Genomic DNA, 14,455 nt, shown 5'->3' with positions numbered 1-14,455 from the left:
GGCCACGCCAGCCTGCTTCTTGGGGTCTTTTGCTTGGAAGGATTTTTCCCAACCTTTTACTCTGAGATAGTGTCTGTCTTTGTCTCTGAGATGAGTTTCCTGTATGCAGCAAAATGCTGGATCTTGGTTATATATCCAGTCTCATAGCCTATATCTGTTTATTGGGGAATTGAGTCCATTTATGTTAACAGATACTAAGGAACAGTGGTTGCTGTTTCCTGCTATTTTTGCTTTTAGAGGTAGAATTGTGCTTGTGTGTCTTTCTTCTTTTGGTTTTCTTGCTTAGGTATTTTCTTGTTTTTACTAGGATGTAGTTTCCATCCTCTTATTTGTTTTCTACCTATAATTCTTTGTATTGCTGGGTTTGTTGTCAGAGATTGTGTGAATTTAGTTTTGTCCTGGAATATCTTGATCTCTCCACTTATGGTGATTGAGAGTTTTGCTGGGTATAGCAGCTTGGGCTGACACTTGTGTTCTTTTAGTGTCTGCATGATGTTTGTCCAGCATCTTCTAGCTTTCATAGTCTCTGTTGAGAAATTGAGTGTGATTCTGATTGGTCTGCCTTTATATGTTACCTGACCTTTTTCCCTTACTGCTTTTAGTATTCTTTCTCTGCTTTGGGCACTTGGCGTTTTGACTATTATGTGTCGGGTGGAATTTCTTTTCTGGTCCACTCTATTTGGAGTTTTTTAGACTTCTTTTATGCTCATGGTCATCTCATTCTTAACGGTAGGGAAGTTTTCTTCTACAATTTTGTTGAAGATATTTACTGTGCCTCTTAGTTGATATTCTTTGCCCTCTTCTATTTTTATTATCCTTAGGTTTGGTCTTCTCATTGTGTCCTGGATCTCCTGGACATTTTGGGTTAGAAGCTTTTTGAATTTTGCATCTTCTCTGTTTTGTCTATGTTTTCAATATTGTCTTCAGCCCCTGAGATTCTCTTTTTCATCTCTTGTAGTCTGTTGCAGATGCTTGCATCTGTGACTCCTGATTTCTTTTTTAGGTTTTCTACCTCCAGGGTTGTTTCTTTCAGTGTTTTCTTTATTGTTTCCATTTCCATTTTAAATTTCTTCTTAAATTCCTTCATCCCTTTTGTTCTGTTTTCCTCTAGTTCTTTGATTTCTTTGAGTGTTTTTCTTGTTTTCACTTTTAAAGCTTCAATTTCTTTATGCTTTTCCTCCTGTTCTTTTTTAAGTATCTCTATAATCATCTTGAGGTATGATTTCAGGTCTGACTCTTCTTTTTCTGGAATGTTTAGCATTCCGCTGTTTGCTGTGATGGAAGAGCTGGGTTCTGGTGTTGCCAGGTTGTCTTAGTTTCCCTTGGGTAAGTTCTTTTGCTTTTCTCTTGCTATCTTGTTGTCTGTGATTGGTTCTCTTCTCTCCCATGTACCTGGCCTGTGTCCCTGGATCTCCACTGTTTCCGGTGGCAGATAGCCTGAGCATTTGTTCTGCATGCAAGGGCACTCCAGGTAGAAACTTAGTCCCTACGGCAGAGTTCCTGCTCCCCTAAACCAATGGGGGGTGTGTGCTTTCCGGATGCTCAGCCTAGACTTCTCTGTGCCCCAGCTACTCACAGTGAAGTCTCCATACTTTTACATCTAATGAAATTCCACATGGTTATCAGTGATCATATCCACTGATTATATTTCCACATGGAATATAAAATGTTTGTGTGTGGCCTGGGTGGGGGGTCCTCAGTACCTCATATCCTATCACCGAGGCTGTAGGCACAGGAAGATCTGTTCTGACAATCTACTTTATACAGAAAGCAATATGAAAGCCACATCTCCTAATAAATCTACACAAGGAAAGTGGCACAAGCCTTGGGCTTTGTCATCAGGGAATAGAATCTAGATGTAGCTTTAAACTGTCATATTTACAGATAAATAGATTTGAAAGAAAAAATGCAATGATGTGACTCTAACGTTTAGGTGATTAATTATGCTCCCCAGACAGCTCAGGAAATTCTAGACCAGTTCTGTCCAGGTGAGCAGGTCTTTCGACTTTTGTGTGTATCATTGTTTCTTTTTTCTTGAGCTATTTTCCCATGCCTAAATTATTCATGCCAAGCATAGTCAATACAATCCCCAAGAACGCTTTTTATATATAAATGAAGACACTTTCCTTAGAGCAAGAGTCTACAGAATATCCTCCATGATAAAAGGACTTAAGTAGAAACAAAAATCAATACCTGTTATTCTGTGATGTGACCCACCTCAGCCTGTTTGTTATTTGGTTGGTTTTGTGAGACAAGGTCTTGCTATATAGCCTATGCTAGCTTGACCTTCCTGCTCAGTTCCCCCAAGTACTGGGATTGCAGATGTGTGCTCCTAAAAGAAGACTTTACCACCTAGAACAAAGGAAAATCTGGAATCAAATAACTGAATACTGAAGACCCACTGGAGGGAATATGTTTCAGGACCTCCAATAGAGCCTTCAGACTGGATTATACTGTGCTCTGTGTGCTCTATGTATTTCTCTATGTATATACCTTTAGTAAAGATTAATTTAGATAGGCATAGAAGAAGATTAGTGATAATATATTAGAACAATTATTAAAGCAGTAATAAAATAACCCATGATTAAGCAAAATAAAAGTTGTTCAGCACAAGCACTATGATATTGCAATAGTGTCTGAACACTCACACAGCTGCACATGACTAATGGGAGGGTAGTATATACAACATAGATACACAGCACAAAAGGTTAATTCACATCCTGGGAGGTATGGAGTAGGATGTGGAAAGACTGCCTCATTCTATTCAGAATGGCAAACAACTGAAAACTTATGAATTATTTATTTCTGGAGTCTCCCACCCAAAATTTCTGACCAATCTAATAAAGATGAGTAAAGAGGAAGAGAAATGAGCAATGTGCTGAATGCTATCTTTTTAGACAGGTGGAAATTAGCATAATCAATCATGAAGGATCAGGTTCGGACAAATGAGATGCCAAAGAGAAGTCATGCCTTGATGCACAAGAGACAGTGAGATATATTAATCTGATCAACAAATCTTATGGTCAGTAGTGCAGTGTGACTTGCTTAACATCTACAGTATTATGTAAATTTGACGACCATGTAGTTGGAGAACAAAAGCATATCCCATGTCCTTCAGGAATTTATACTTCTTGGGCAACTCAAGCAAAGTCCATATTCCAGTTTAAATTCCAAACTAATATAAAAATGTTGCCCATCCAAATTTTCTCTAAGCACCCCTTTTTCTTTATTACAGAGCTCAATTCCCATCTACAAGAAGCATTCTTCTCTTCTAGGCTCACAGGTATCTCTTCTCTGAACCCTACTACAGGCTGGGCCAGGGACATGGCTCAGTGGGAAAAGGCACTTGCCACCAAGCCTGATAATCTTGGTTCAATCCTCTGGACCAACCCAGTAGAGAAAGAAAAACAGCTGAGCCAAGTTGTCTTCTGACCTACACATGAACTCCATAGCATATGCATGTTCCCTAATAACATACACAAAATAAAGAAAGAAATGTAACAATAAAAATGGTTTTAAAATTTCAGTATGATCATATCTTCCTTTGGCATACACATGATACCTTGTATCTAAGAGTTGGTTGTGTTTTTATGACTTTTTTTAATGTCTCTTTTTTCACAAACAAATTGGGACTGGCTTCAAAGTTAGAAGATAATTAATGTAATTCTTCTTTGTTTGATTCTAAAGACTTTACTCAGTGACCAACAGAGAAGTTCAGATGGGTAATATCTCTTAAACTTAGACCTTCAACTCTGTTTAAATTGACACCTTGAACAGGAAATTTGCTAAATGCTTCAGTTTCCTCATTTATAAATTAATACAATAACCATGCTTATTTCATGAAGATACAATCAAAATTAAATAACAATTGCAAAACACTTTCTAAGGTTCTAGAACATAGCAAAAAAAAAAAAAACTAATAGTTCCAGCATGAATCAGAATATGCTATGTTAACAATGAACTTTCAGTGTCTCAATGGCTATAAATATCTAAGACTTATTTCTTCTTAATGCTGTGGGTTGAATGCGACAATAAGGGGTTAGCCTCACAGACCCAGCCAGATCCTATTGAATGTCATGGGCTACTTTATCAAAATCGTAGAGATCCATAAATGTCCTATACCATCAACTAAAGAATCTGTAACTGAAGTTGCATGTCTCACTTCAACTCTTTTATGGCTACTGTTGTAGTTTAGATATGAAGTGTCTCCCCAAAAGACTCATGTGGAAACATGGTTCCTAGTACAATGTTCAGAGGTATGACTTGGAAAGTAATTGGATCTTGAGGTCACTAATCTAATCAATTGATCCATCTACTGAGAAACTCCTAATTGAATAGACTATTGTGAGTGGGTAGAAATTATAGAAGATGGTGCCTAATTGGAAATAGTGGATCGCTAAGCACAAGACTTTGAAAGCTATCTTACTCCCAGCCTCTTCCTCTGTCTGTCTCTTCCTTCCTGACTTGAGAGAAGTAGCTCTGCTCTAGCCTATTCTCTCTACCACAACCCCCACACACTGAAGCCAGTCAACCATAGACTGAAGCTTTATACAGCAAAATAAAGCTGGCCTTTAAATAGTTTCCCTATGGAATTTTATCAAAAAAAATACTAACTTCTATAGAAAATGCATACCACAAGTCCAATCCTGTTTGCCCATTCTTGACAATGTTAATTAGACTTTACAGCTGGCTTGGAGGAAGAATCTCAACAGATTTGAAGAAGCCAGCTAGGGCGAGTAAACACAGAATTTTGTAAGCCAACCTTAATGGCAAATTCTGGTGTGTGAGTTCAGAAGACAGGAATGCCGATAATAATGTGGAAAGCAGAGATTATGCTCTGAAATGGGACTGGGATTATACTGAAAGTTAGATTGGGAATCATTTAAATTACCTTCAAATGAATAACTTGTTTAGATTTTGTCTATTCTCAAGAGTTTGTATTGGCTAATGTTAAAGGTGATCATTATTCTACAAAGCAACCTAGAGTACATGCAATGGCACAGTTATTGCTGGCTTCCTTTAGCCATCTTTAGAGTAAAAGCACATCAGTTAAAGTAGGGCACAAAGGTTTGAAAATCATGCCGCTTGAGTTAAACAGGGGAGCATTTTGAGTCTAGTTCAAGAATGGTACAACCAATGGCTGAGATGAAAGCTACTGAAAAGAAACCATGTGCTTTGTATCAGCTCAATAGGAAAGATGACCTCCGAGAAGCTAGGGAATTAGTTACACCACACCCATCCAAGGGTGAAGAGTGCAAAAGTGGAAATTCACTTAAAAGATGTTACTTTGGGAAAAGAAATCTAAGGTTTCCTGCTTCCCAATGTAGTGGTTTGAATGAGAACGGCTTTCATCTGCTCATATGCTTGAATGTTGGGTCCCTAGCTGATACAACTGCTTAGAAAGGATTAGAATATGTGGCCTTTTTTCGAAGAGGTGTTTCACTGGCGATTGACTTTGAATTCTGTTCAAAAACCCACAACAGCCCTATCCATCTATTTATCTGCCTGCCTGCCTGTCTGTCTGTCTGTCTTGTCTATCATTTCCTAATGTCGGATTAAATATAAGCTCTCAGCTTCTGTTTTCATGCCATTCCTGACAGTCTGCTGTCATGCTTTCTGTCATGATAGTCATGGATTCTACCCTCTAAAATTGTAAGTAAACCCCAAATTAAATGCTTTCTTTTATAAGTTGCCATGGTCATAGTCTTGCATTACAGCAATAGAAAAGTTACTATGATACCACGTATTTAAGCATCTAGGCACCTGGCCCCATAGCAGCCATAATTCAAGTGGGCCTGCCTCCTGCTTGAGTTAACAGCAGACCATTGTACCAACCACATGATGCTGGTTTTGCAATCATGCAAAATGCAAGAGACGTTGAATCAAGAAATCTTTCACTCATATTTCCAAAAGAAAACAAGAAAGACTAGGCAACTTAACACAGAGCTGAACCAAAGTCTTTTCAGGATACCTTTGATATGGCAATGTATAAAATTGTAAGTGTGGAGATCAAAGCCATAGTGGAGAGCTTGGGAGGTTAAAGGTGCCAGGAAGATCTGCCAAGGAAAGCTCCAAGCAGTGAACAGAGACAGCCCCTGAGAGATGCCTGGAAAGGCCATAAAGACAGGACTACCCGAGACCTTCACACCTTACATTACATCAGCATATCCCTCAAAGGCCAGACATGAAGATTTAGGGATTCATTTCTACCCTGTGGGATTTTTAATTTCACTTTGAGATCATTTTTTTTTTATCTACTCCTTTTTTGGGGGATAGAAATGTTTATTTTGTGACATTACATGCTGGGAGAATTTTTTAACTAATATTTTGAGTAAAAATTACTATGGTTTGACAAAATCTCATTGTTAAGAGTTTGATTTGAGTCTCAGAGAAAATTTTGAGCTTACATTTTTGGTAGATATTATGACTTTTAAGTCCTTGGAGACTGCTAAATATAGACAATACACCTTAAATTATGAGATAGAAACAAAACTTTGGAAGAAGAGCAGAATGTTCAAATGGTCTATATATAAAATGTCCCTGAACAAATAAGCCCATATGTTGAGGATGTAGTCCCAAATGCAATTTTCAGTGATGAGAGTTTGGAGAAATGATGGACTCGTGATAGATCTAATTGAATGGTTCATAAATGAAGGAGTTATTGGGAAGTGGTAAAAAAAATGTGGAAGCTGAGGCCTAATCTGAGAAACTGGGGGCTGAGGGTGTGTTTTTAAAAAATATCTTGAGATATATTTGCAAAAACCATACAATTCTCAACTTGACTTCCTTAAGATAAATTTGAAATAACTGGTTAGAAATTTTAGATACATGAAAGGCAGAATTTTTTTAGCAGTTTCTACTTTTTATAGTAGTAATTCCGAGGAACAAAGCATCTCTTATCTTTACAAATATTTGTCATGAACCATATGCTCCCACCCTTTCTAGCTAAAATATCTGGTCTTGCACATTCTTTAAAACTGTAGCTGCCATGGTGCTTTAGAAATGGCTCTCCAATAAGACTTTCAGTGCTTCTGGTGCTTAGTAATGACACGTGTGTATTTAGGATCTTGGTCTTGTGAATTTTTATGCCTGCAGATGTGTGTGTGTGTAGAGCTCTTGAACCAGTCTCCTAAGAAGTCTGATAAAAGGCTGTGGCTCAGTCTAGCTAGTCTTCAACTATTACAGAATTCAGATATAAGTTTTAGAATGCTCTCATAAGTGAGAAGACACATTTTTTCCTAAGGCTTAGTAATTCTTATATATATATTCATTCATCCATCGGCAGACACTCCTGCTGTTTTCACATCTTGGCTATTGTAATTGTTGCCATAACCAATGTAGTAATTTAGATATCTCTTTAACATAATTATTTAATTTCATTGGGATATATACTTTGTAGTAGAATCCCAAATGAGGTGTTGATTCATGTCTGGACCTACCAATATTCCAAGATCTCATCAAAACTTACCTGGAGATGTTTAATAAGATATCAAACAATTGTTTACTTAGTTATTTATAGATTGAAACATTTGGTGCCCAGTAAAAATAGGAATAAAGAAAGGAGCACGTGGATCAATGGAATAGAATAGAAGATCCAGAAATGAGCCCTCATGTATATGGTCACCTAATTTTTAACAAAGGAGCCATAAACATTCAATGGAAAAAGGACAGCCTATTCAACAAATGGTGCTGGTCCAACTGGCACTCAACATGCAAAAGAATGAAAATAGACCCTTTCTTATCTCCTTGTACAAAGCTCAAGTGTAAGTGGATCAAAGATCTCCACATTAAACCAGATACACTGAAACTATTAGATGAGAAAGTAGGGAAAACCTTAGAACACATAGGCACAGGAGAAAATTTCCTGAACAAAACACCAATGGCTCAAGCTCTAAGATCAAAGTTTAACAAATGGGACTTAATGAGATTGCAAAGTTTCTGTAAAGCTAAGGACATTGTCAAGAAAACAAAACGGCAACCAAGAGAATGGGAAAAGATTTTTACCAACTCCACATCAGATAGAGGCCTAATATCTAAGGTATACAAAGAACTCAAAAAGCTAGACACCAGAGAATCAAATAACCCTATTAAAAATGGGGTACAGAGCTAAACAAAACGGTTTCAGTTGAGGAATATCGAATGGCTGAGAAATATCTGAGGAAGTGCTCGACATCCTTAGCCATCAGGGAAATGCAAATCAAAACAACCCTGAGATTCCACCTCACACCAGTCAGATTGGCCAAGATCCAAAACTCAGATGACAACAGATGCTGGCGAGGTTGCGGAGAAAGAGGAACACTTCCCCACTGTTGGTGGGGTTGCAAACTAATACAACCACTCTGGAAATCAATCTGGTGATACCTCAGAAAATTGGATATAGTACTACCTGAAGACCCAGCTATTCCACTTCTGGGCATATATCCCAGAGAAACCTTAGTACACAACAAAGATATATGCACCACAATGTTCATAGCAGCTCTATTTATAATAGCCAGAAGCTGGAAAGAACCCAGATGTCCTTCAGAAGATGAATGGATACAAAAATTGTGGTACATTTACACAATGGAATACTACTCAGCCACCAGAAACAATGACTTGACCAAATTCTTAAGAAAATGGCTGCATCTAGAGAATATCATTCTGAGTGAGATAACCCAGTCACAAAAGAACAGACATAATATGCAGTCACTGATAATGGGATGCTAACCCCAGAGGCTCGCACTGCCCCAGAAACAACTCACAGACTGTATGAATTCCAAGAAATAAAGAAAACAAAACAAAACAAAACAAAAAAATCTCTATACAACAAGAAAACTTTGACTATTTCCATGTTACATTTTGTTTTACATGTACTTTATGCTCATTGTAAGTATTAAGTTTCCAATGCATACTATCAAAACTTTAAAAAAATCAAGTACTGACTAAAAAAATATATTCATACAGTTTTATGTAAAAATTATTTTAAAATGTGAAAAAAGTACTGACAAAAATGTATTGTATAATTTTATGCAAAAAATGCTTAAAATCTGTACATTTATCTTTGTTTTGTAAAATAAAGTTGTTAATAAATAAATAAATAAATAAATAAATAAATAAATAAGAAAGGAGCAAGCACGGGTCCCAACTTTTAAAGAGTTTTAAAAGAGTGTACAAGAGAAGATGTTTTAGCAAGAAAGGGTGGGAGTTTATGGTTCATGACAACTATTTGTAAAGATAAGAGATGTTTTATTCCTTGGAATTACTACTATAAAAAGTAGAAACTGCTAAAAAAATAATTTCTGTCTTTATATGTCTAAAATTTTTAAACAGTTATTTGAAACAGCAACCTTCCAACTGAATACAGAAAGGCACAATAGAGAGCCCATTGGAGCACTCGGAGAGATAGATGCACAGTCTTTATAGTAATAAGATCCCACAAAACTGTTATTTAGCTAAAGAAAACCCAGTGATGAGTGAGGAGGAAGAGGAAATGTGTTCTGAGATGAGCAGATAGTAGTATTATTTCTGGAGTAAGAGAGAGCCTACCTGGAGATGTTTAACTACATCTGTACCAGTGAAGCATTGAGGTCACTGGAAAGAACACTGAAAGATAAGTACCAAGAGACAAGAGCAAGTTCAAGCACTCTGGAAGGGAGGGGCAGAAGGAGGGAGATAGATGAAAAGAAGGAGAGAAGAGAGGTTATAAGCAGGAAGGGAGAGAAGGAAGAATGGAGGAAGGGAGGGAGGAAGAGAGGGAGGGAGGGAGGGAGGGAGGGAGGGAAGGAGGGAGGGAGGGAAGGAGGTAGAATACCAGGATTTTGAGCCTCACTAATGGTAGGAAGAACCAAGAAGGATTGAAATGTGTTTCCCAATGCTACGAGTTATCACCTAAGTTTAACACAACAGAAACTGATTCTTGTTTCTGTAGCCTGAAGTCAACCTATCCATGGTGCTGTCTGCCCTCAAAAACTTCCAGGGAAGATGCTGCATCGCTGCTTTCAAGTTGCTAGAATTAGCTGCCTAACTTTGCTCATAGGCCTATTACTTTATCCACTGACTTTGTCACCATCTAACCTGCTCATATGTGTGCCTGCCGTACTTCTGTGTCAGCCTCTCCCTCTCCTTCTCTGTCTCCCTCTCCTCCCTACCCCCTCTCTCCACCAGTCAGAATAAACTGAGGACCCCAATCCAGTATGATTCATTTTAATTTGATCACCCATGAAAAAGAGCCTGTTTTCAAATAAAGTCAAATTCACATATTTTAACTGGTTCACAATTTTGGAGAAACATAGCTCAAACCACTCCTTTTAGAAAAAAATCATTTTGAAAATAAAAGGGGAGAAATAAAAGTAGGAACATTATTGGAAAGATGAAGATTAACTTCATGTACATCTTTGCTTTGGAAATGTGAAGATTGTTCTGAGGTCCTAGGCATATCTCTGAAGCAAGAGCTGTTTTCAAGAGTTGCTATTCAGTCCTTACTCTGAAAGGTAAAAATCAGAGAGGTGACTTCGCCTGTCCATGATCACACAGCAGATCAGGAAGGCTATCAAAGCACCTTTGTCTTCTGCCCACCTCCCAGGATGGCAGCTAAAGACATCTCAAAGTAGTAAGGAGCCTTCCATGTGGGTTTCTAGGATGTCAGAGAGACTGTGCTGTGGCACCATTCTGGCTGCAAGCACACTTTATATTCCTTATGCAAAGCCAGGGCAAAAGGTGAATGGTTAACACATCATAAAGCAAGGCTGTGTTGTAAGGAGAGAGAGTCAGAGGGTTCCCACATGCTGCACTGTGTCCACTTACTCAACAGCAGGTCAGAAATGTTCTTTTTAAAAATGAAACTAGCAAGACCCGGGCTCACACATACATGTCTATACTGAAGATGCCTGCTCATTTGTAAAGAGTCTCTTATCTGAAACATCCAGTCCCAGAAATGAATTGTGAGTCAAAAAGGGATCCACTGAGGAAACTGTTCAGACTGGTCTCTGGTGTCAGAAGCACAGACAACCTTCATCCTCCTCATCCGTTCTTTGCCTCCACCATCATGTTTGTAGGAATTTTCTGAATTGATTTTTTTAAAGGCAATAGGGACCAAGGCCACTCTTTCTGAAACTTAGTATGTTTCAGGGGGAAACATGAATCCTAAGGCACAGGCTATGGATTTCACAAGGCATAGTCCTGCTGCCGCCTCAAAATTCCTATCAAAACATTTAACTCTTAGTTTTCAATTTTCTGTTCTATGTCTTTTTTCTGCGATGTTAGAATAGAATTGGAAAGAGGGTGGAGGGAGAGAAGAAAGGAAGGAGGGAGGGAGAGGGGAAAAGAGGAAGGGAGGCAGGCAGGTAGGCATAGGAGTGGAGGAAAGGAGGGAGGATGGGAGGGAGGGGTGATGATATAAACTTGAAACGATCCTATTGAAAAATCCAAAAATGAAAAACACAATGGTCCAATTGATTATTTGGATATTTATTACTGGTGAGGGAAAAAAAGGAGGGGAGAAATAACTTTAAATCAGTTCATAAATCATAAACTTGTTCCTGAAAAATAAAAAAAATGAAAACATGTTTGAAAGCAGTTAATAAGCATTTTTTCCTGCTAGGAAGTGGGTGCTTTTTGTGCATGGGGAAAACGGCTCAAGGCTTTGCCTCATCTCCTAGAAGCATCCCATATTCTTAGATGTGACGTTGCCTTGGAAACCACAACTTGGTGACCTCGTTATTTCAACCTAATCCTGCTTTGAAATTATAGTTGCTCCACCCTTTTGCCTGGCTAGCCTGATAACATAATCATTGTAAATGAGGATGGGAAGAAAACAGTATGCTCTGGTCCCTCCGGTGACACCAGGCAGGGCTCACCTTATCGTGGAAACAGAACAATTAAACGCTATGAATTGAAAACCCTAAAAGTAGATTTTCTTATTTTTTTATGGTTTGTTATGCTTATTTTCAAAATGTACTGGCGAATGCAATATAGCCAGGTATCTTGATATCACTAAATGAAATGAAAATTTTTTCCATTTTTGTTTTTTTTGAAAAACTGTCAAAGGTGAGGTACTTAATTAGGCATTTGTTTTTCCCAATAGCCAAATACAGACCAGAATCAGAACATAATTTTTGAATAAACAGACTGACAGCATTTGGGTTTTTTTTGTTTTACTTACACTGCTCTTGCTAAAGCCTCACAAGTCATTGTCATCTTAAGTTTATGTTTCTTTCATAACAAAGGTGCCTTGGAGACAACATTTAAATTCGGAAAGCATCAGGTATAGATTCGGCTTAATGAAAATGCAACTTACTCATTTGTTTTTATTTCAGTGCTTAGAAAGAAGGGAAATTCTGTTCTGACTCACTCACCACCACCCTGTACTCTAAAGAACTTGTATCTCAGTAACGCTTTCATACCCTTGATAAATTTAAACGCTGACAGCCCCAGTAGCTATGAAATGTGGTACTGTCTCTTAGGCTCCCACGTATCCCTCACCTTTCCCTCCGGGACAAAGTCCCTAATTCTTCCTGCCATAAGCTAGTCACCTATTGTCTCCCCAAAGATGCTCAACTGTGGCATTCAGGAAGAGAGGATTCATATATCGAGTGCAGCCTGTCCTCGTGGTAGTGAGTGGCCTTGCCCTCCTGCCTGATTGCTGGGCACTTCCCTCAGTACATAAGCATTGTTTTAAGACAGGATCTCACTTTGTAGCCTCGGCTGACCTGGAACTTACTATGTAGACCAGGCTGATCTCAAACTCACAGATCTTCTTTTGCCTTTGCCACCTTAATGCTGTGATTTAACGTATGCACCACCACACTTGGCCCCAAAATAATTATTTCATGTTGACGAATATAGTGTTGGTCTCAACACTGAGTACCGCGGACAAGGGTGAGTCTCCTATAAAGAGTCACTTTCCAATTAGATTCCTGGACCACGTTGAATACGAGCAGGGTGTCAGAACATCCATGCTGACATCCCCTCTCCCTGACAGCAGAGCTCCTTCTCCTGCCTTCTTCTTTCATCTACCAGCAGCAGAGTGGACAGCTTAAAATGTAAGGAAAGACTGAAGCCACACCAAATTGCCTTTGAGGTAGACTCTGAAGGGAGACGAATTCCAGTTAAAGGTACAGTCTCCCTTTGCTAGGAGGTAAGTGAATAGAAACATTTTTTCAAAAGGTAAGCTCAAGACACAGAACACAGAGCCATTATAAACCCCACTCACTATGGCCACTGTAAAGAAGTTTACAGGCTGAAGCTAGTTATAAGCAACGAGTGCTCTTCTTCAACCCAGGTTCAGTTCCAAGAACCCACATGGCAGTTCACAACTATCTGCAACTCCAGCCTCAGTTACCCAACACTTTCTTCTGGCCTCCAGGGGCATCAGGCATTCACATGACACTCAGACATACATGCAGACAAAACACCCTTATATACAAAAATAAATTAATAAATATTTTTAAAAGAAAAGTAGGGTGTATATCTCTAAAGTCCAAAATTCAAGTGTTCTAACACCGGAAACTTGAGTGCCAAGGGGAAGGAACATTCTACTGCTGAACTCATGTGATGTCACACAGCTAAAACACAGGTGCAGTAAAAGAGAGGAGACAAAGTGCTTTGCAGGATGCTATAAAGTACTTATGATACCTAATTGAATTTTGTGCTCAGTCTTGGATTCCATCCTCAAGATAGTCCATTGTATATATACAAGCAAATCCAAAGGCAAAAGATTCAAAATTCCTAAATATCTCTGTTCCCCAAGTATTTCAGATAGGGATGTAGTAGTGGCTGTGGTGGTGGTGGTGGTGATCACAGCAATTAACATTAGTGAGTTCTTAGACCACGTGTTGGGCACATCGTACAGAGAAGGAACTGAAACATGGCCAGCAAAGTGACTTGCCCAGAATCCCAAGGCTCAAATGAATTTGCATTTCCCTGATGACTAGGGACGTAGAACATTTCTTTAGGTGCTTCTCAGCCATTCAATATTCCTCAATTGAGAATTCTTTGTTTAGCTCTGTACCCCATTTTTAATAGGATTGTTTGATTCTCTGGAGTCTAACTTCTTGAGTTCTTTGTATATATTGGACATTCGACCTCTATCAGATGTGGGATTGGTAAAGATCTTTTATCAGTCTCTTGGGCTGCCATTTTGTTTTCTTGACAGTGGCAATTTTTAGTAGTTAAAAATCATTATGTTGAATCTTTACATACCAAGAAAATATTAACTATTTCCATGTTACGTTTTGTTTTCATACACTTTATGATCATTATAAATAATAAGATTTCAATGCATATTATCAAACCTTTAAAAAATTAAGTACTGATAAAAATATATCCATATATTTTTATGCTAAAAAAAAAGAAAACTCACTCTGAGAACAAAGTTCTAAGTTGTTCAAACTGTAGACACGAGGCAAAAAAAACAAAAACAAAAACAAAACAAAAAACAACATAAATTCTAAAAACAAATATCTGTCACCTCTCAGAA

Source organism: Micromys minutus, assembly GCF_963924665.1.
Source record: "Micromys minutus genome assembly, chromosome: 1".
NCBI classification, from domain to species: domain Eukaryota; kingdom Metazoa; phylum Chordata; class Mammalia; order Rodentia; family Muridae; genus Micromys; species Micromys minutus.
Note: the sequence above shows the minus strand (reverse complement) of the source record.